The 22,929-nt window shown below is 39.6% G+C and overlaps 1 protein-coding gene across 3 annotated transcripts in view; it reads right to left on the reverse strand.

Annotated features, from left to right (window-relative positions):
* Window positions 1–22,929, reverse strand: part of LOC117294389 (nucleolysin TIA-1-like) — a 69,681-nt gene that overhangs the window by 19,987 nt on the left and 26,765 nt on the right. For 2 of the 3 annotated variants that reach the window (XM_033776766.1, XM_033776765.1), the window contains exons 1-2: window positions 9,251–9,328; window positions 1,168–1,246 (exon numbers count right to left, since the gene is read on the reverse strand). The gene's annotated coding sequence lies outside the window, so the exon portion shown is untranslated. Of the gene's footprint in view, window positions 1–1,167; window positions 1,247–9,250; window positions 9,329–20,733; window positions 20,822–22,929 lie in introns of those variants that run through there. The other variant, XM_033776767.1, reaches the window with a different exon arrangement.

The following is a 22,929-nucleotide window of genomic DNA, read 5'->3' on the forward strand; positions in this document are numbered from 1 at the left end:
ATCAAGCTGCTAACAAATTGCCGTCTGGATGGGACCCGCTTTAATATTAACCAGGTCTGAAATATTTACATCGGCATCAAACTCACTCATGTATGCAAGAAATAAGGCAGCTTGGGGAAGACTGTAGCCAGGCAGATTGCTGGATGTTAAAAATAATCACGATAGCACCTGCCCTTAGCAGGCACGAGGGTTGAGATAAGAGGCAGGAGAGGGGGGGGGGGTGGGGGGGGGGGGTCCGCCTCCTGCTCATCATGTATTCTAAGGTGCTCTATCTTCTAAGATTGAACATTCTCTCGTATTATGATTCGAGAGCCTGGATCTAACTAGCAGCAATTGCTGTTGAGTGTCTATTGCTATGAGTGCTCTTTGTAAAGTGGCAATAGAAATTCATACCTTCCTGCGAGGAAAAGATGTCTTCCATTGTGAACCTTTATACATTCGGCAATCAACAAGTAGCTGACTAGCTTTGTTTGAACTTCTTTTTGTGTATTGACCAATCTGTTTCAGGTCAATATCAATTGAGTTGTACAAGTGTTTTCCACCAATTCCAACTAAGATGTTGTGACAAACCTGTTAGCGTAATGCGATGGCTTTAACAAAAATATCACACCAGAGGGCATCTCAAAGCGCTCATTATATATATTTTTTATGCAAAGCTCTGTTCAAATTTTAGAAACCCATTTTGTGGTGTACAAGGTGCTGTGGCGCAATCTGCAGATAACCATACTAGAAAACGTGGGGACAAACTCCTTGGCTTGTACTGGGTTCTTTTACATGCATTTTACCATTACACAACACACAGGACCTGGGGCTTTACAGCCATCCAGAGGTTAAATCAAGCAAGGACACAAGTTTCAAGACTGGGACTCGAACCCACACTCTGCTGAACAGAAACACCAGAGCTTGAGTCCAGTGTGTGTTGACTGCATGGTCGCGACACGACTTGCATCATGCTGGAATTTTACAAAATTGTGGCAATATCATTGTTTGAAGATGACTATGCATTCGAAAAAAGAAGAACACTTTGAATATTTGCATGTAAGCAATGGTGGCACAAACCTAGTTAGGACATGCACAAAGGTCTAAACAATATCACCAAGTTACAGTTTGGCTGCATTGTTACAACTTTGGTACGATTTACAAAAAAGGTTTTCCTTAAACACCTACCTCTTCCTTTTCGAAGGAGACAAAACCATATCCTTTTGACCGGTTGTCTTTTGTGGGATCTCGTACTACACGAGTATCTCTGTAAAAAGATGAGAAAGAAAGTCCAGTTTTGTTAATGCAATTAATTGAATATTGAGAAAAGAAACCAAAAAAGACTGAACATTTTTTGGGAGGGGGATGGTGGTGCTTAGGGGGAGGAGAGTTGTGACTCACTCCTAAATTTCATAGATCCACGAGACGAACCAACAATATACAGGCATGCAACTGCCCGTTGAAAATAAAAGAGGAAAATTTTCAAAGGCACAACGCAAGTGCGGAAGCGAGGCAGCCGAAACGCCACGGGACATGATACCCACAATGGTACCCTAGAAAATGTTGAGGTTTATTATGCTCTTAGGTGCATTTTTAGCATGTACTAGGCTTATTTTACACGATTGTAGTGTACACTGTTAATGCCAGGCATATATTAGTCTTTAACAAAAATAAAAAAATAAATAAAAAACGCGGAATTCTGAGGAAACGCGGAAGAGTTGCATGCCTGAATATAACATGTGTTTCAGAAGATATGATTTCTGAATACTATTATTTTAGCTTATTATTGGACTGGAAGAAAAGTTGGAAGTGGGTTAAAATGGAAGTGAAGGTCAACATAGAATCATGTTTTAAGATAAAATGTCACGTTACAAGATGGCACATAGATTAAAGATAAAACTGAGCAAGAATGTGCTACGATTATTTGGCATTTTATTAAAATGGTATCAAGGACAAATTACAATTGAGAGGATAACAAAATTTGGTACAATTTGGATGTATTCATAATAAGGTAGACAGTTTGTAAGAAAAAAAACAACGGCTGAAAACAGAAATATGAAGAAGAAAAAGAGTAGTAATTGTCAAAGTTTTGTTTTCGGTTTTAACAGGTTTGGGTACTTTTTATAGGACACAAAACACAGGGTTTGAAGATAATGATGGTAAAAGGCTCCGCTTAAAATATTACACTTGATGTGGTGCTGTCATTTTTGAGAAATTAGTTAAACAATGTCTCGTAAATTATTCTAGCGTGTAGGCCCTACAACTGATTTACCAGTACTGGTATTTAAGCAACTCTTCAAAAACAAAAACTTGACATTACTAAAGAAGCTGAAACTTAAAGCCATTATACACTTTCGGGACAGGAAAAAAGAAAAATCACAGATTTACAAATAACTTACTGCAGGGTTTACAGAAGGTAATGGTGAAAGACTTCTCTCGAAATATTATTCCATGAAATGCTTTACTTTTTGAGAAAACATTAAAGCAATTGTCAATTCTCGATGTCGTGAATTATGTATTTATTTTAAAAAATATCATGACACGGCGAAACGTGCGGAAACAGGGGTGGGTTTTCCTGTATTTTCTCCCGTCAACAATGACCGATTGAGCCTAAATTATTACAGGTTTGTTATATATAAGTTGTGATACACGAAGTGTGGGCCTTTGGACAATACTGTTTACCGAAAGTGTCCAATGGCTTTAAACAGGTAATTTATATTACATACATCTTCATTCACAGCGAGTGAGTAGGGATTTATATATCATAGTCAAAAACCTGATCTACAAAAGGTGTCAAAACCCTTTAGGGGAATATCTGAAGGTAAAAGGTGGCTTAAAATGACCCCCCTACCCTGACTAAACACAATTATGTTCTCCCGGGGGGGGCAATTATACAATGGTCTCTGCAGGAACCATTCATCTAATAAAACAAAACCTTAATTTGATATCAATTTGCAATTCATGTGGCTTAATTTGATGAACAGAAGCCCTTCCAAAAACAGGGAATCAAATTAGAAAACAGACATAATGAGAAATCGGATGAAAAAGGAAAAAGACAGGGAGCTTTTAAGGGGAAAATCTGCCATGTGGTTTTTGGGAGAGAGGATACAAATCCAAATTGTGCAGTTTCAAGTCATGTTTCCTCTTTGAGGATGTAGAAAAGCTAATATGTGGACGCTCGCACTAGTTCAAATTAAAGTCAACTAAAAAAAATATACACAAAAACCGAGGTCTCATTTTTTTTTCTTGAGAAAAATCTCCCTTTAATAGTGGTCTCCATCAATAGTTCACACTTCAGTCAAATCAAATACACAGAACCAAGGTGTCATATTTTTTTCCTGAGAATTTGCCTTACTTCCCACAAAAACGGTCTGCAACGTTACGGAAGAAAAAATCTGTTTGACTGTGCAGAAAGTCACAAGATAACATCAGCCATATAAAGAAACTGAAGTCATCAGGTCAAGAAAAGAACATTTCCGTTTTTTTTTTTTTTTCAACATCAATAAATTTGAAATACAATCCGGCTCTGCGAACAGACAAAAATGGCATCGGGGTGAACAACACGCCACAAAACATCACCCTGTCTCGTACACTGTTTTACAGACAATAACTCTCCCTCCCGTTGATATCTGATAACATTCTCCATTCGATGATTTTCGTAAGATACGAACACACATCATTCATGTTGTATTTCACCCCCCCCCCCCCATAAAAAGCGTATTAACAGTCTCTCATTCCCAAACAAGCAGCCAGCACTGCATCTGCATCCAACGCGCACAGTCTACATTTTGTTCACGGTTCCCCCCTCCCGATGTTTAGTAAACAGTAACAGTTGTCGATCATCGATCATCCTGGGCCAGCAATTATTTACGGTAGTTGAGGATGAACAGAGGCCTTTTCTGTCTGATTACCAGTTTCTCAAAACACCAAACATTTGGCATATATAAATTCAACAGGAAGACCGAGTATTTCACTTGAGAATCCGCCGCTTTAACGTCTCACTGCAAATAAGACATCCATCTATGGTGACAAAGGAAGGCATCAATAAATGAACTTGGTATATTGATAAAGCCAGGAGCAACACACACAAACACACACAGGGTGAACAAAACCACGTCAAACCTGAGGTCTGTATAAATCAGGGGGCAGGCCTGTATGCTTCATTTTTGAAAGGGCAAGGGCACCAAGGCCTTTTTCTTCTTTGTAAAGGCCACCCTATGAGGAACTTCTACTGCAGCATTATAAGGGCACAAGGCAATGACCGGGGGCATGGAGGCAATCATCTTCGTTGCCTCCTTGAAGTATCAGGCCAGGGAGGGGGGGGGGGGGGGGATGGGAACCAACATTATGAATATGTTCTCGGTGGTAAAAGGGAACCTTTACCCAAATATTTGAATGCAGATGCAAAACCAAACCAACAACTCCACAAACAGGGGGGATCAGGGTGGACAACTAGGTAACCAAGCAAACGTGACATGAACTTGTTTTGAAAACAATAACACCAAGGGAGATGAAGAAAAACCAGCTTCCATAAAATGCTTACTGGGGTCTTCCGAAATGTCTTTCTGTCTAAGTCTTTCTGTCTAAGGCTTTGAATTGAAAAAAAAAACCTCTTCTACTATGGTTAAAACATCAGGTCATTACAGCTTCTTGTAAAAAAAAAAAATACATAATCTCATATTATAGTCACGACTTCAGACTCAAATACAAACTGCTGAATTTGCTCTTAGAAGTGGTGTTTCTTTTCTCACTCAAGGGATTCTACGAAAAAAATTACAGCTGAAGGCTGAGCAGCACGTATAACCTTAGAAGAGACTTTCCAGCGCCATGGAATTCCTGGGAGCGCTCTGTCCATAAGACAAGGACTTCCAAATCAAGCTGAAGTCTTCCTTTCACACCAACCACATGTAAATAGAACACGGCATGCTCATTATAGAAGATTTATCTCCTATGTCCACTGTAATGCAAACTGATCTTCTCACTTCTCAAGCCCCGCTATCCTTTTCTCTTTTCGCATTTAAATCTCTTCCTGCCCCAAACTTTTAGCCGTGGTGTCTCAAACCGTCCATCCAGATGAAAAGGTGTTAAATGGAAACGAAGACTGCCTTAGCGTCAGGTTATAATGCCCCGCAGGTCTGGTCTGTCCCCCTCGCGCTGTATGCCTGCCTCAACCACCCCCCTTCCATCCGCCCCAAGTCCACTTGGCATTCGCACCAGCCAGCCTCAAGACCCCGGGGAGCCGCTGACCTAATGACAAATTTAATCTCATCAGATGACACTGCGATAATAATTCCCCGGTTTTCCGTCATCATCACCCGAGGTGAAATGGCAAGCAGGAACGCACCGGAGATATCGGATTTCAGGCAGCGCCCCATTTTCCACTCAATATCTCATTGGGATGCTTATCTATGCACCTTTACAGCAACTTAATGATGCCTCGGCTGAATCAAAAAAAATTGCAATTTTCATTTATATCATTTATCAAGCCTGGCCAGCGAAAAACTTAACATGCAGACTCATTATTTTTTTCAGGAGACATCTATAATTTGATAGAGCGTGAGTATTCCATGGCACGTATAACTTCATTGATTACGAGGTACAGCCTTGAATCATAAACTCATGTCCTCGTTCCCCTTGAATTGGAATCAAGAATTACACCAGTCAAAAAGCACTCCCGGCTGAACGCTACAAATATTACTTCGGAGGAACCTGCGGATGGGTACAAAAACCTAAGTTTCAAATACATTTAAAGGCACTGGACACTATTGGTAATTACTCAAAATAATTTGTAGCATAAAAACTTACTTGGTAACAAAAAGTAATTTCCCACAAATTTTATTTTCAGACCTCAGAACTAAATTTTGAGGTCCCAAAATCAAGGGTGTTTTTTCTTCCATTATTATCTCGCAATTTCGACGACCAATTGAGTTCAAATTTTCACAGTTTCTTTTTAATACATATGTTGAGATACACCAAGTGAGCAGACTGACTGGTTGGTCTTTGACAATTACCAATAGTGTCCAGTGATTTTAAAACATGCCAAAACAAGCCTTATTAAAGTGTGACTTTTGCAGGCTGTATTTACTAACCGCCAAATCTCAGTCACACATTCTGAAAAAAAACCAGTGAAAGATGACCATACCCAATTGAGGTCAAAATAACACCCAGCAAGTTAAACTCGGCCAAAAAACTCATTGGTTGAAGCAACAGTTAGATAACGTATAACCTACAGTTACAACAACAAAAAAGTAGAGAACAATTTCTCAAGTGACCACAGTAATCCCTCCTGGGAAATAAAGAAATATCCTTTCTATTTTCGTTATCTCCGCGAGAAATTCCACCCTTTCAACAGTGGATTCGGCTCCAGCAGATGTGATGACCCCCACCAACAACCCCCACCACCTAATCCTGAATATTCATGAGCCCCCCCCCCCCTGCTTCTGAGTTATTAATGTCCTTGGAGAGTGTCCCCAACAAGAAGTGGGACACTGTCAGTGGAGAGCGCCCCGTTCACAAGAGGAAACGCAACAGACACTCAAGAGAGACAAGACAAGCCGTTAAGCCCTTCAAGAAGCAACCCTGAATATCCATGAACTATCACCCGCTTGCGTTTAGCAAACTCAAGCTATGTAATTTAGGATGCGATCTCGCTTTGCCTCGGTGTTATATTGCCTGGGCTTAAGAAAAATTCCAAGACAAACCGAAAAAGAAGGAGACGGACTTGCCATGGTGTTTGTTTTCTGGTTTAAATCACAGATCGAGTGAACCAAATGATTTTATTTATGCATTACCAAAACACCTCAGCTCCTTTCGACGTGCATACTACTCCAGAGAAAAGGAACAGAGGCTAGAATATGCTCAAGAAGAAAAAACAAAACCTGGAGTTGACAACCCCGTTATTTTTCTGTAATAACTTTCTCCATTGCAGTTGTGGGTGAATTATTATTGTAATTTGATGGAAGTGTCAGACTGCTTATTGGAGACTACACCGTGACACCCAGTTGATTGAGTAACAACCAATAACTGACTTAACAGAGTACGTACAATGTAACAATCGTGGTCTTCAGTCTTTGTGCGTACACGGGAGATGACGAAAGGGAACAAGTTTGTATATAAGTTTGAAATGAGCTACATGTAGGTCTGGAAGGGCACATCTTTTTTGATGACAGTTTTTTACTTTTGCCCTTCCCTGGACGGCCTGGGCTTGTTTTATCGTTTTGTCTGAAAAATTAAAATAAAATAAATAAAATCAACCTACCAATGCCCCCACTACCATCCCTAACGCCCCCCTACTTAACACTCATCATCATACGTACAGTGTATGCCCAGTCCTTAATGTCATTGAGCTGCCCAAGCACAAAATATTGCTTGACAAATTTGTCTACAACGCAACCCCCTCTCCCCCCCCCCCCCCCACCCCCCAGCAAAACCCCCAAAACAAACCAACAATAAAACATTATATTTTGGCTGGTAACCTCCAGCTGCTTAAAAGCAGTTCTGTGAAATTGGGCCAAGGAGCCATAAACAGGCATGATGATATTTTTTTTTTTTTTTTTTTTCAAGAGCAAAATGATCGGAAATCAGAATAGAGTAGGATTGTTATCATGCCTGCATTAATGGACATTGGCTGAACCCAGATCCAAACCAGAGGGTGGATTTTGGAGGACTTACGGTACTGATGCCGTATCCTTAATCAAGTACATTCTTGCTTTGGGACAATATAATTTTGGTCCTAGCTAACTGCCGAAGCCATCAATCCTGGCACGGCCTTTGATTTAAAGATCCAACCGAGAAATGTCAGCTCATTATGGGTGTATATTAAGAATATATTGCCCTACTACTTAAATGGGTTCCATCTCGCCCCAGTTTTCTTGAATAATTCTCTGCATTGAATATTTTACTTGATTTTCAGTCTGGGAAAAAAAAAGCTGCATTTGAGCAGCATTAATAATGCCTTTCCACAGTGGTCCAAACTAAAGGGCAACAAGCACCATGCCCATTTGGAACTTCAATGTTTTAATACCACAGGTTAGAATATAATTTTATTCTATACTACTTTTAAGCGTAATAACAGAAACAAAATCACGTTCACGGTTGAATTATTACCTATTATTGCCATTTTGAAACATACAAGAAACTAATGGGTTAGTTTGATGACATTTTATACTGGGAACTTAACGAAAGGGACAAATCCATCCTTCAAAATCATAATCCAAAACAGGGCTCAAAATGTTCTACGGACTAGAAATGTCCCCCCCTGCCAGTTTTTAACAATACTAGGGGAACCTTGGATACCAATGACTTGAATGCACCACCCCTTTACAGATTAATCTTTGTGATGTCAAGAAAATGAAAGATACAAATGGGAACAGAGTTGTTGAAACGTAAACGTGTTTGTTTCATTCTAGCTGCTCATGATTTTTGAAACTTGGGATTAAGGAACCCCCCCCCCCCCCAACTCCCAAAGAACCCTGCTTGCTTGAAGGTTTTCAACTTGCTAATGAAACCAAAAAACTTTAAAGGAACATTACCGAATTGGTAAAAAACAAAAATCGTGAAGATCACAGATTTACAATAAACTTACACGGTCTAATGATGATGATAGTTGAAAACATCCCTTGAAATGATTATGTCTGAAATGTCATATTTGATGAGAAATAAATATTCTAACTTCACTTTTTGGGTTTATCGCTCAATGAGCGTTTTATTCCATTTTATTTTGGCATCGATGCAATGCAAAATTTGTAATAAGTTTTTTTCTCTTCTCTCGTGACCCAGATGGCCGATCGATCTCAAACTTCTACAGGTTTGTCAGTTTATGTATATGATGGAATACTAAAGTGCTTTACACTGCCGGCAACTGTTTTGTTAGCAAAACCAATTCTGCAATGTTCCTTTAAATTTCAGAGACTATCTTATATAAGTGAATCTTTTATATAGCAAAGACTGTGATGCAATATGGTAAGAAATATTTCAAAATGTGAAGAAGGAGATCAAATATTCTGAAGAATGCACAACCTGAAGTTCTCCTCTCCCCTCACTTTAATGAAATGAAGAAGAAACAAAATAAATGAATAAAAAAAGGAAGAATTACTGAATCACTCAATTTGCTACGATGAAGAGAGAATTTGTTGAGCAAAAGAGCAAATTTGAAATGAAGTAAAAACCAAGTAAAAACAACAAAATTAAAAAATGAAAAAAAAAAAAAAAAGAGTCAAGTGCAGATAAAAAGTAAATTGGTTTTTAAAAATACAAAGAACGAAAGTCATACATAGCCTGGTCTAGACATTATGGGGGATGCTTTTTGAACTTTTTCGTTCCCTTTGTCCCACTGCACTGTGAAGCATGGCTCTGAAAATTTGGAAAATTGACAGAGAACAACATCATTTTAAGGATCGTATGATATGAAAGAAAGAGTGACATAAAAGGGAAAAAAAATCTTCACAAAACAAATTTTGATTAGCTATTATTACTGCTTTGCTTACAAAATAACAAAAAAAATGTTAGGAATGGATTGTTAAATGACAATGAATTCACCAACAAAGATTTGAGGAAGGCTTTCAAAATTTTAGTTTCAAACTGCAAAACCCTTATTAGAGAGAGAAAGAAACAGAGAGGAAACAAATTTTGAGGGAATTTTGTTTTACAAATATTAAATGCAATCGTCAAAACACATCCGCATCAATCATGTCTGAACACACTCCTTTTGCCAAGTGGACTTACTGTATACAAATAATAATTAACAAAAAAGGGGGGGGGGGGCGAGGGTTGGCTTGCATTTCCCGCTAGAGTGCCCCGGGAAATGTGTTACCATCTTTTGTCTTATAATTCCAAAATACTGCAAACTGACTCAGCGAGAAAAAAAACGGCAAGTTAAAAGGATGTAAAGCATGAGCCAGAAGAGCAGAGAAAAAAAATGCGCCTTTTAATAGAATGATTGCCTCAGACGGTTATAAAAGCTTTACAGTGCAATATAACGCACAATTGAATTTGTAAACAAAAGTATATTTTTCTTTTCTTTTAACTATCCAGGGGATAGTGCCTGGAACAATGGAGGGGGGGGGACCACCACAAATGAAGGGGCCACACTAAATAACGACCGACCAGGCTCCAGGGGATTAAAATTAGCAGTCGTAAACCGCGCAGAAAATATCAAACTGATCCCCTCCGCAAAGCCTCGTCGTCAATTATTGAAAGCCAACAGAGTTGAGTGATCATACAATTGACATAAAATATTAAAACTGATGAGTCAAGCAGTACGATGTGCCACATACCGCGTCGGCCATTAGCGGTAAACTGCATTTACAGTGCAAACAATGGCATTGGCAGAAGGGTCATTAGCGTAACTGCAGTAGCCTGTTTACATGTGACCTAGACAAAGGAGAGTTTATTTTATAGAGCTCATTTTAAATGGTTGCAACCTGTAGCGTATGGGATTATGAGGTCTTACACAGTTGCAGAGTGTATGGCAAGTTCCTCGACAACGTTAAAGCATGGAGGTAAAATTTCTACCTCCATGGTTAAAGTGAGGGATTGCTGGCGCACGGAAATACAGGGTGGGTGGAGTTGCACCAAACCTGGACACTGTCAATGGAAGGCGAAAGCCCCCCCCCCCCCCTTTTTTAAAATTTTTTATATCAAATTTGGGGTTGAACAAATAAAAATGGCTAGAGTGGGACTCGAACCAATGAACAACAGATTAAAGTGCCTGCGCTTTATGTTGGCGGTATTCCTATTTTGTCAATATATTTGTTCGGGTGCCAGTGAGGGCTGATGTGTAGCCAGGGATCACACCAAAATTGCGATACAACCTGGGAAGCGGCAGCCAAGGTATTTCTTTTATTGGTAAACCGTTTCACAGAAGTCGGGAAAGTACTGAGTATACATTGCTAACACACATCAGTGAATGGGTAATACCAAAATGAATGTTCTTTATCCCCGATGCAAGTTTACATCTATTAAAACGAACAATAAATAAGACTTGAAGATATGCATAGTTAAAGTAACTTGAGTTTAGTGGTGATAATGTCTTCCTAAGAAGTTCTTGTTTGGCTTCTCTGGAAGGTTGGAAGGCTTCTTGTTTTATTCATTGCCATATATTGTAAGGACAACACACCACTGGTTAATGTTAAGATCTATTAGTACTAAACTTCCACAAACCAATTTCGTAACACCTGTAGGCTAGCAGAATTTTCCTTTTATAATCTTGGTCTAGAACCGTAAGCAAAGCATAAGTCAAAATAACTTGTCGACGGATAAGCTGCAACAATTCAAATCCGTTGTGAAAAGAAACGATACAGGTACAGTTAAAATCTACTTCGGATATACACTTCAAGACCGGAATCCACGACTGTTAATCCCCTAGATTGCTTAGCACCAGGAGAACCTTGCTTAGCAGAAATAGGTTACCAGCAAAATATCACACTCTTAGTTTTGGGACTGGTTCCCTGCTATTTTTTGCCTAGCAGATTTTTCCAATGCTAAGCATCGTCTTCTGCTCCATAAAATTGGACCCTGCTTACAAGCATTTTTCTGCCGCAGTAATCATAACGCTGGCTTACCCCCGAACAGTTAAATAAAATTTACCCTGATTGAACGTGTTCTACCATCCATTAACAATGTTTAAAAATAAATAATCAATCATTAAAAAAAGAAAATGCAATTTCAAAGAGTCTTCATCTATGCCCTGTGATTATTTAAACTAAAAATTTGTCCAAATTCATATTTCTATCAAATCTATTACACACTACTAGAGTAAATTAATTTTCCATCAAACTCGTTTCAATTTAAACTCCCAATAATTTGTTTCACAAGTTTGTCCAAATGAAATAAAACAAATAAAACAAATAAATACATTTAAGATTCATCCCCGAAACTGCCCGTGTGTATAACTGAATTATCTTCACCCTGGGCAAAACAGGTGTTGATGCTATCGCTGTCGCTTTGTTTTACCTTTGACTCCCATCTCCATCCCCCCTGAAAAAAGGCTAACAACCTCCAGAACTTAAAAAACAATTCTATTATATTATTTCCCGATCTGAAATAATATAATTCCAAAAACACAGATGTACTCTTATTAAATTTAATTTCACTTTTCCCCAACAGCAGTTAAATCCTCGACCAAAAAAACCCTGGGATACTACATAAAACAAAATATATGGTAAAACAAAGTACCAATAAATCCTTCAAAGCCGATTGATATTCACACAGTCCGGAATATTATTCCAAACATAATCAAGGTTTTTTGCAGGCATCATTTTAAGCACCGTTTCCAAAATGAAGAGATGCAATGCGGTTATTATATTCATGTTGCGTAGACATCAAATTTGCATCAATAACAAACCCGGCGCCAGCACAACCCAGGCTCGGCCAAACGCACCGACCGCAAAGCCATGCCTCGTGCCAGCCAGAAAATGTTGTCACATAGCTAGGCATGTGATGGTTTCTCACAGGCTATAACGCAGACTCGCCAAGGTATGAAATTTATAATGGCAATGAATGAGAGGCGTGGGTTGGGATACAGTATAACACACAATATCGATTACTGACATAAAAGGATAAATAGCTGGCTAAAAAAAAACCGGAAGGAAGCGTAGAGAGAGAAGGGGGAAAAAGGTTGTGTTAAAAAAAAAGATATAGTTAAAAGTAGTGTTGATGGTGTATAGTAACGGAAGGTAAACCACTGAATGAAACATGAGTTTCATAAAATGTATTATGATGTGCATTATACCCTCATACAACAGACCTTAGTACTGCCACTGTCCACTTTTGTGAAGAAGCATGGGATACCAATGTGTTTCTGCGCAATTGTTTGAATGCTGCAGTACCCAGTGAGGTATAGCACTTAAAGGAACACGTTGCCTTGGGTCGGACGAGTTGGTCTTTGAAAAGCTTTTGTAACTGTTTTTTTTTTTTAACCAAATGCATATGGGTAGAAAGATGTTGTTAAAGTAGAATACAGTGATCCACACAAACATGCCTCGAAACTGCACGGTTTTCCTTTTACCTCGTCGACTAAACGGTCGGCCATTTATGGGAGTCAAAGTTTTGACTCCCATAAATGGCCGACCGTGTTAGTTCACGCAGTAAAAGGAAAACCACGCAATTTCGTGGCAAACTTGTGTGGATATTTGTATTCTACTTTTAAAACATCTTTTACAAACGCTGTGTTCCTTTAAAGTGATGCAGCGCACAAACCAGAGAGCCATCAGGGCACAGTTTCACAGATCTACGTACTTAGGCACAAAAAGAATTTGCTTACCAGAATAAGGTTACCAGCCAAAACACTGTTTCATATTGATCATTTCTGACTGGCATCCTGCTCTTTTCTGCTAAGCAGAAAATTGTTCAGCAATTTGTTTGTGCTTCAGTAACTTAATACAAATTTTGCCCATCACTTGGGTGTATTGTTTGCAGGAAAATAATTAGAGAGTAATTAAAATAAAATTCTAATCAAAGAATTAGGCCTAGTATAAAAGCCTGCCCGTTAATTCATGTGTTTGAACACTACATGTAGGTGGTCTCAGGTACTTAACCACTTTGGATAAAACTGCCAACATGCTGGTGTAATAATTGAACACTTTATTCTATTTACCTTCTCAAAGCCATTTCAATACACAATGCAGAAACTGGTGCAGAAAGCTAACGTATGCACTAGCCCTGGCTATGTTTCCTGATATTTCAATGTTAATTTATGATTATCAAATCAAAATTTGTGAAAAGATGACCTTGAGGAAGGACAGTTGACACAAAAAACGGACAGTTGAACCCTTCGTTTAAATAATGTGTTTTCATTGCATTGAAATCATTTCAACAATCAGAGTTACGTTTCTAAAGGAGGTGCCCCGAGGAGCTCTTTGGGGAGAAAAGGGGAGAATAATTCTTGCCTGCTTTTGCGATAAATCTGTGAATTGACCCCTTTGAAATTAAATAAACACTAAATCAACACAATAAAATTAGACTGAGGGCGATTTTCGAAACTTTTGTGAGACTCTATGAATGGGGGGGGGGGGGGGGGGGGGGAGAAGGTACCATAATGGTTCTATATTCGTTTCGCCTTTGCCCTGGAATGATGGAAGGGGGGTGGAATGAAGATATTTCTTCATACAAAGGCTTGGTCGTGTGTTTGTGTTTATTGTTTGAATTGAATCTCAAGTTCTTTGGTATATGACTGTGTTTTGGCAAAGATTATAGATCACAATTTTTACGACTTTGGGATACAATGTCTATAATTTTAGAGACACATGTAATTTTATAGGGCCTAACAACAAATAATATTTTTAAAAAGGAAGAAGACAAACTGAAAATTTGTTTTTGGAACTTGCAAAAACTGTCCCTGCAATTTTTTGGTGAGCACTTAATACACTGAATATTTGTGAATTAAATATAATGTTGCGAACAAAAGGAAGAAAACTGATCATACCTGCCACCTTCAATTTAAAAAAGGGAATATGATTTTATATTCATAATATTGAAAATACAACAATGTAAGTTTTCTTCATTTCTAGAAGAAGAAAAAACGCTCACTTTTGAAAAAACTTTTATCTGTCAGTAATTTTTATTTACTTTTATTGTCAACATATTTGATCTTTGTTCTTGTTTTTGTACTCTATTCTCAAGACGGGAAATACGTAGCGCGAGTGTCTTTATAAACGATGATCAAACAATCTATGATCAGTTAATTACCAAACATAAGCTGGTGCCTTCCCTTTGAATTCATTAAATACCGTCAAGCTGGCACTCTCCTATACAAGACTTAAACAGAGGTGATCAATAATATTGATGCGATAACGACCCCCTTGGAGGATTGGGGAAGGAGGATGATCTCCATGTAGTCCCATGGATTCTAGGGGGGGGGGGGAGTCTCACACCAAACAGGTCAATACGGCTAGCCACCACACGGCCACGGTCTCTCGCTGTTCGGCTAGCCACACGGCCAGGGTCTATCTCTCTCTCTCTTTGCCATCACGCAACAAGAACCTCTGACAGCAACCACACTCCCTAAAGATTCACAACAACTGCTTGTCGTGGCGGTCACGTAACCCATCAAGGCCACTTGTCAGGAAGCGTGCAGCACTAAAAAAAGAGTGTTGTCATTTGGCAATAAGGGGGGGGGGGTTGGTAGGGGGTAACAGCTTAGGTGACCGGTCTGCAAAGCAACAGTTGCTGCCCTCCTGCTGGGTGTATTTATTTACTGTAACAGCTCTCTACTCCTCTCGCTGATGGGCTTGACTTTTTGAGAGGGTGTGGAAGGGGGGGGGGGAGGTTGTCCACTCAGGAATCATTATTGTGAGATTGTAAGAGGTAGTATAAGTGGGTACATGATTGCGAGTAGGGGAGAGTGAAGCGTCAAAGTGAATTGACAAATGGTGTTGCAGGGGAATATGAATCAGGTTGTTAATGGATGTACTGAAAAACGGACCCATTTTCTTTTTTCCCAAATAATAATTCATCTGGTCATTTTCACTTTCGAAGTGTCCGGTTTAACTACATTACGCTCTCACGACCCTTGCAGGCCTGATACTTCACGGAGGCAATGAAGGCGATTGCCCTATCCCCCCCCCCCTGGTTATTGCCTCGGTGTCCTTGAAATGCTCCGGTAGAAATTTACAATATCATAATAGGGTGCCCTTTACCAAGGAGAAATGCTTTGGTGCCCCGCCTTTCAAAAAACAAAACATATATACAGGCCTGCCCTTGGTTAAGGTCCTCCTGGTGGTGATTTATAAAAATAAAAAATAAACTTCAATGCGCCTTGAAAATGCAGTCTGATCAACTCGGGAAAAGTAAACAGTTTTTTTTATTTTACATAATATTCACATCACAACAGAATCAGTAATAGTGACAGCCATCCTGAACACTTCCGTCCGCATTCAATAGAGTCAAGTACAAACTAAGCTTGGGCGATATCGCGATATTAATTTGGACACGATTTCGATATCGGATGGATTTGGTTTTAATCAAAATATCGCGATATATCGCGATATATCGCAATATATCGATTAAATACGATAATCACGATATATCGATTAAATATCGCGATGTATTTGCTAGCTGAGACATCTTGCACCCCATAGGTTTGGAGTAAAAACAGAAGAATAGGTCATTAGAACACCTCTCTTATGCTAGGACTGTCTCTTCTACAACTTTCACTTGTAGTTTTAAGACTGATGATGTCAAATTTCATTAATCGCGATTATATCGAATATCGCGATATATTGTCGGCGATATATCGTGAATAAAATAAATCGATATCGCCAAAGCTTAGTACAAACCTGGTGTTAAATGACCCACAAAAATTCCCTATCAACAGGTGTGCCTCCAACACCTTAGACTGACGCCCTGCCGTGTCCATCGAGTCGATATAAATGGACTTTAGCGTATTCATACAACTTTGTGTCCAAGGCTTTGTTGTTCAACTCCAGGGTTTGATTTTTACACCTCCCCCATTACAAATTCTGGCCGAGACCTCAGTTAGATCGATAGCTGTGAATCAGTGTGTGCACAAATCAATTTGGCACGTTTGATATTACAATGTCTGATTAAGGAATGCACGTTATTGTTTTTGTTATCAACCCTCAAGGTTTTCTGCACACCATTTGCCAGCTAAGTGAACAACAACAAATACGAACACCACCACCATTAAACATCTGTGTGAATCTGCTTTAAGATTATGACAGCAATGGTGTTGGTGATGGGTGGAGACTCTGCACTGAATGACTGAACCTAGTTTCTTATAAAAGAAAAGCACTAAAACTAAGCACAACAAAATTATGCTCAGCAGAAAATGGTTACTGGCCAAAAAACAATGTCATTCCATCTCCGACTTCTATCCTACAATGTACCTTTTTCCAACCGGGCCTGATACTTCAAGGAGGCAATGAAGGGGATTGTCTCCGTGCCCTTGAAATGTTACAGTAAAAATTTACAATTTCCTCATAGGGTGCCCTTTACCACGGAGAAAATGCCTTGGTGCCTGTGCCCTTTCAAAAAGAAGTATACTGGGCCTAAATTTATGGCCCTGCTTACCGTAAGCACAGAATCGGCGCTTACGGAAGCAGGGAATTCTGTGCTTACGGCAAGCGTATTTCACGCGTTAGCGCCAAATTTGGGCTTCTGCGCGTGCGTACTTCACGTTAATAGGCATTCTAGGCTTACAAGGCTAGCGCATAAATTCGGCGCTTGCCTGTAAGCGGGGAATCGTGATCGTAAGCGCAGAATTCGGCGGTAAGCAGAGCCATGAAATTGGGCCCAGGCCTGCTCTTCAGCACATGGACAGATTGTTGCATTTTCTGCAGGGAACTTTCTGCAGAATCATAGAGTTCAAAACCCCCACCCATGAAAACATGGTGTTTTTGTACCTGAAATGAACGAGTTCCCTTGTAAAGCAGAGCAAAATGCTACACAAAGTGTATCAATTGCTACTTAAAAATCACAAGTTTCTACTCGATATTGGCATTCAATGTGTACAAAGTAAGTTCAGTCCACATTTCTTGCTATGTAAAGTTACTGGATGAAATCGTTACCAACCTGCACCAAAGTTCCACTTAAATACACGTTCAATGCTTGCCCATGTAGGTCATTTAAGCACCGACATTCACATTTCAAAAGGACAAACTAAATCTGACCTGACACTGACACTGTAACATTGGCACCACGTTGTAGCCACCTTATCAGCCCCCAGGTCAGGCATCATTTTCACAAGTAAATTTTTTTCCTTTTTTCATTTTAATAAGCACACTCGCCATTCTACACAAAAAAATTACTGGCAGGAACTCAAAAGAGAGCAGCAACAGCCAAGCATTATCTCGCTATGTTGTTGCCACACCGTGAACAACCGAAACACCTGTTCATCTACGATACGAAACCCATCTCCTTGGGTACGCATTAACAAAGGGACCATATGTTGAAGCTCCGCACAGTATGGATGGATAAATTATCCGACACGTTTCACCTCCCACTCGCCCCCCCAATTTTATGCTATTTTTTTTTTAAACTGTAAAATGAGATGTTTGATATTTTACAGGTCCTGACAGAGGCAACATGTTCACGCTTTTGTAATAGCGTGGCATAGCACCGCAAAAGGGCTTCCAAAACAAACAGTGACCGATACGGTTGCACAATTTGCAAGAGCGTAACAAATGTCCCGCAGCGCTCCCATTATTCATCAGCACTTCTTAATAGTTTTGAAATTGTTGGGTGTTTATATAGGGGGATATCGGCTAGGAGGTCCTGTAGAAAAGTGTGCAGGATGAGGGGGTGGATGAGGGGAGAATGGGGAGACACAGAATGTGAACTAAGATGGGTAGGATACAATGACTTATGTTTAGAGGAAGTATACGGTGGTGCTCGGAAATGAAAATTCAACCGTCTGGAGTTGACCAAAACACCCAGGCCTGGAAATACACGGAGGCCACGTAAGCCGTGGCCTCTGTTGCCCTCAGGCCAATTGGCCATGGTGCCCCCTTTAGATGATCCCCATACACTTAAAGGCTTTCCCAATGGAAGTGCCCTTTTCAAAATGAAAAAGTAAGGCCTTGCCCTCTCAAAGATGAAACTCCAGGCATGAACAACATTTGAGACCAACTGGGAAGAGTCGAGGAAAACCTGCTCTGGAGAAACTGCGCAAGTCACCTCTCAGCTAACAATACGCTGTTCTTATTAAAGCAATCGGATAAACTTTTGCCTTGCTTTGAAAAAGTGCTCTACATAACTGTCCCCTAAAACTGGGCCCAGATCTCATAACTCTCACATAAGCACAAAAAACATTGCTAAACAATTTTTCTTGCTAAGCAGAAATTAGCAGGATACCAGTCACAAATTGCACATGTGACATGGCAGTTTAGGCGGTATCAAATTCAGGGGTGGGGGGATTGACAGTTCAGATCTTAGTCTCTAGGTCTCTTTGAGGATAACTGTCGATCAATTAACCAACTGTTACAAGTCATACTTTTGAGACTGTGTCCTGCTCACATTAACGCCGGACAAAAACTCTAAAATAAAATACCATATCCATCATTGTCCATAAATCATTTTAATTTCTGATGCCCCTACCACAGAAACTTGTGCTGCCCTTTCATAGCGGCAAGTCTAAGCCTTTCAGAGAGAGAGAGTTAACGTTGATTGAACAACAATCATACCAGGTGCAGTAAGAAGAAAGAGAAGAGCTAAACAGAAAGGAACCCACCCAGTCCGATATAAAAAAATAAAACATAAAACATGACTGACACAAGATCCACTACGACTCCAAACCAGAAGAGCGGAAAGCGGCCCAACGATAAACGATAAAGGACGTCAACGTTGTATAATACAAGGAAAGCGAAGAAGGAAACAGGGGAAAATGAGACGGCTTCGGTAGACAGAAGTAAACAAAATAAAAATTATTACGATAAGAGGGCAGCCAGGAAGGCGGATTTAGAGTTAAATTGAAATAGGTAATGACTACTGCTGTGGGAATCAAACTCCCCACCGGCAGATGTTGTGGCCAGCCCCAGATAAAAAATATTTAAAAAAAACTGCATTATTCCCAGCAGTGGATAATCTTATATTATTATCAGACAGATACTGATAAAAAAAAACTGTTCAACTCAATAATGCCAACACTCCGCTTGAACATAGTTGTGTCCTTCCTTTTGCATTGGGTTTGTGCAGCATAATTTCCGGCACGTCTTGACAAGAAATTGGATAAATGATATTGTACAATGTACCATGTGTATATGACGTCTCGGTAAAGCCGAGTTGAACACAACTCCCTATCTTGTTAGTGAGCTCCTGGATGTGTTGTGTATTTTTGAATTATCGAAGTGCGGCGAAGAGCAATTATGATGATATCGGACTGAATTTCTCCTTCTCAATCAATCCAAGACTGAGGGTGCCCTGAATTTACTTCGATAAAAGAGAGACTTCTCGCTACTACACCCCCACCCTCCCCCCTCCCCCTCCTTGCAATATTATGGGTGATTATTTGGAAAATAATTTTGTTTGCTATTCCTGTCTAACCTGGGCCCAATTTTATCACTCTGCTTCACAAGTAAGCAGGGAATTTTGGCTTGTGCGTATGCGTACTCCACGTTACTACGTATTCTATGCTTACTCAGCTAGCGCGGAAATTTGCAATTGCACGTTAGCGGACAGTGGTGATCGTAAGCAGAGGTAGTTAGCAGGGCCATGAACTGTGGCCCTGATGACCTTGTTTTCTCTAAAATGCATGCATGGCACATATTTTTCTTTGGCTTTGTGTATGACACAAGAATGTCGTTGAATCTTGTTGGTTATCGGAAACACAAATTGACATCGTTCAATCTATATGCTGACTCGATGTGAAGCTACCATCTGTGTAAACCATCTTGATAGAAAAATCACCCATTACAATTGTTTTCTCTCTCACTCTAAGCAAGAGTTTTTTGTGCTTAGCAAGCTTTTGTGTTTAATTAATAGCAATAAGCTTTACCATAGTTTTATGCTTGGCGGCGAGCAAGTAATGAAGTCACAAAAGTTGGGGAATCGCCTTCTTCTCAGTTAAATAACCTTTTTTTCACCAACAAAATTACCAAGCACGCAAGCCACCTCCCCCTCCCAAAAAAAAAAAAGGGAAAAAAAATCAAACATTAACATGCCAGGGCAGAAACAAAATCTAGGTGAACATGAATATTACAAAGTATTAAAAATCCGAAATATGTAAAGAAAGAAGAGAAACAAAAATAATGTAATAGTTACACACTCAAATTTCCCAAAGAGAAAGGCAGTTATACTCACGAAATTGTTCCATATACGGAAAAGGCGTTATAGAGATCAGCAGTTTCAACTGTTGGATCTAAGTCTCCCACGAATATATGATGATGACCTGCACAAACAGAAAGAAAAAAAAACAAGCAAAAGATTTAACCTCTTGGTTCGTACAAATGGCGCTAATATCTAGTTATTTCAAGTCTTCTTATCTTATCCTGCCCCAGAATCAAAATAGGGACCTCCAACTCCAAAGTCTAGCAATGTTCTGCTGGACCATCTCGGATTCACAGAAAAGCCTAGGAAAATTCCTACTGATATTCCTCATTGCCAAGAACCAATATCCTCACGGTTGAGTCACAGTGTTATTCGTTCAAATTAAAACAAATTATTTTAAGCAGCGGTATTGGTCTCCTCTTAGGGTCATACCCATGTACATGCGTTAAAGGCAGTAGACACTATTGGTAATTGTCAAAGACTAGCCTTCACAGTTGGTGTATCTCAACGTATGCATAAAATAACAAACCTGTGAAAATTTGAGCTCAATCGGTCATCGAACTTGCGAGATAATAATGAAACAAAAAACACCCTTGTCACACGAAGTTGTGTGCATTTAGATGGTTGATTTCGAGACCTCAAGTTCTAAATCTTAGGTCTCAAAATCAAATTCGTGGAAAATTACGTCTTTCTCGAAAACTATGGCACTTCAGAGGGAGCTTTTTCTCACAATGTTTTCTACCATCAACCTCTCCCCATTACTCGTCACCAAGAAAGGTTTTATGCCAATAATTTGTTTGAGTAATTACCAATAGTGTCCACTGCCTTTAAGTGAGAACTTCCCAGGATTATTTTAAAAACTCCCTACACCACTAATTACAGAACTTTTCCATCTGTATTGGTGCTCAGCAAAACTATAATCTTTTAAACAACTCAAATTTATTCAACAATATAATAACACCTCAATATGACAACATCATGTTTGCAATGTGGACCTTTAAACCAGCACACATATTGACACACATATATAGAGTGGGCCACTCTATAAATATAATGGTACAACTTTCAAACCCGTCCTCGCCAGAAATGAGAATTTAATCTCAATGTGAAAATAAGACAACATATTGATTAACGCCACACTGTGACTACAACACACGCAGGTTGTTGATTCAGGTGAGACCCCAAAAAGTAAATAAGATGATGCCTGTCTGTGAGTGTGACGTTTGAATTCCAAATTGTAAATTATTAAGCGTCCAACTTTCTCTTCTTCTTCCCGTTATAAAACGCGTGAAATGTCATGAGAAGCTTTTAACAGCTCCAGTTTCGAGTCAACAATGCAAGAAACTGTTTTAAATAAAAAGGCAACTATTGCACCGAAACCACCCCCACCCGCATGTTAAAAAGGGGCTGGCTCCTCTTGGACTTCCAGTGTTTGACCAACCCAGTAGGTTTAGTGCCTTTCTGTAAACCCTCTCAGAGCTTGATTGTTTGTTTCCCTGGACCACAGACCCGAGGCTATGGTTTTTAGTGTCTGACCAGTAAACTTCGACCAGACTTGCCATCTTGTGTACTTAATCAATCTTCTCAACAGAAACATGCATGTTAAACTGTGGCTGTGTCAAGAGTAATAATGGTGTCCCGAGGTTAGTCCCTTCGTTAGGACTAGTAACTCTTCCAGTAAAAATATTTTGAGCTACCAGCCCTGCAGTCTTGCAGATTCTTCTCCCACACTCAAGCCCTGCTTTCATTCCATCAACCTCATATCTCCCCTGATACATTTACCATTATGCTAAGAGCCATAAACTTGAATGTTATCAAATGCTGACAAATTGAAAACCCTGCTCCACCATAAAACACTCAGCAAATTGTCATATTGAAAGACTCAAAAGAAAACACTTCAAAAAAGTAAAGCATAGTACGACTTAGGTCCCGGGACAAATTTGCTGTCTGTGTGTTTGTGCATCGAGCACGCACCTGCATGTAATCTTATAATTCACAATCGTCATCTCGGTCGTCTGATAGCTCAAACTTAAGACCACAGGGAACTGTAGAAATGGGACTGCCAGATTTTCCTTCTTCAGAGGGGACAAGGAATGATTGTTTCAAGGGGGGGAATAATCACTTTAATAACAAAACCACACAGATTATGTAATTATTTTTATGTGGAAAAGTGGTAGGGAGAATGGGTAACATTACGAGCCCATTAAGTCATCCGGGAAGCGTGCATGG

The sequence above is a fragment of the Asterias rubens genome, chromosome 9 (genome assembly GCF_902459465.1).
Source record: "Asterias rubens chromosome 9, eAstRub1.3, whole genome shotgun sequence".
Lineage (NCBI taxonomy): Eukaryota > Metazoa > Echinodermata > Asteroidea > Forcipulatida > Asteriidae > Asterias > Asterias rubens.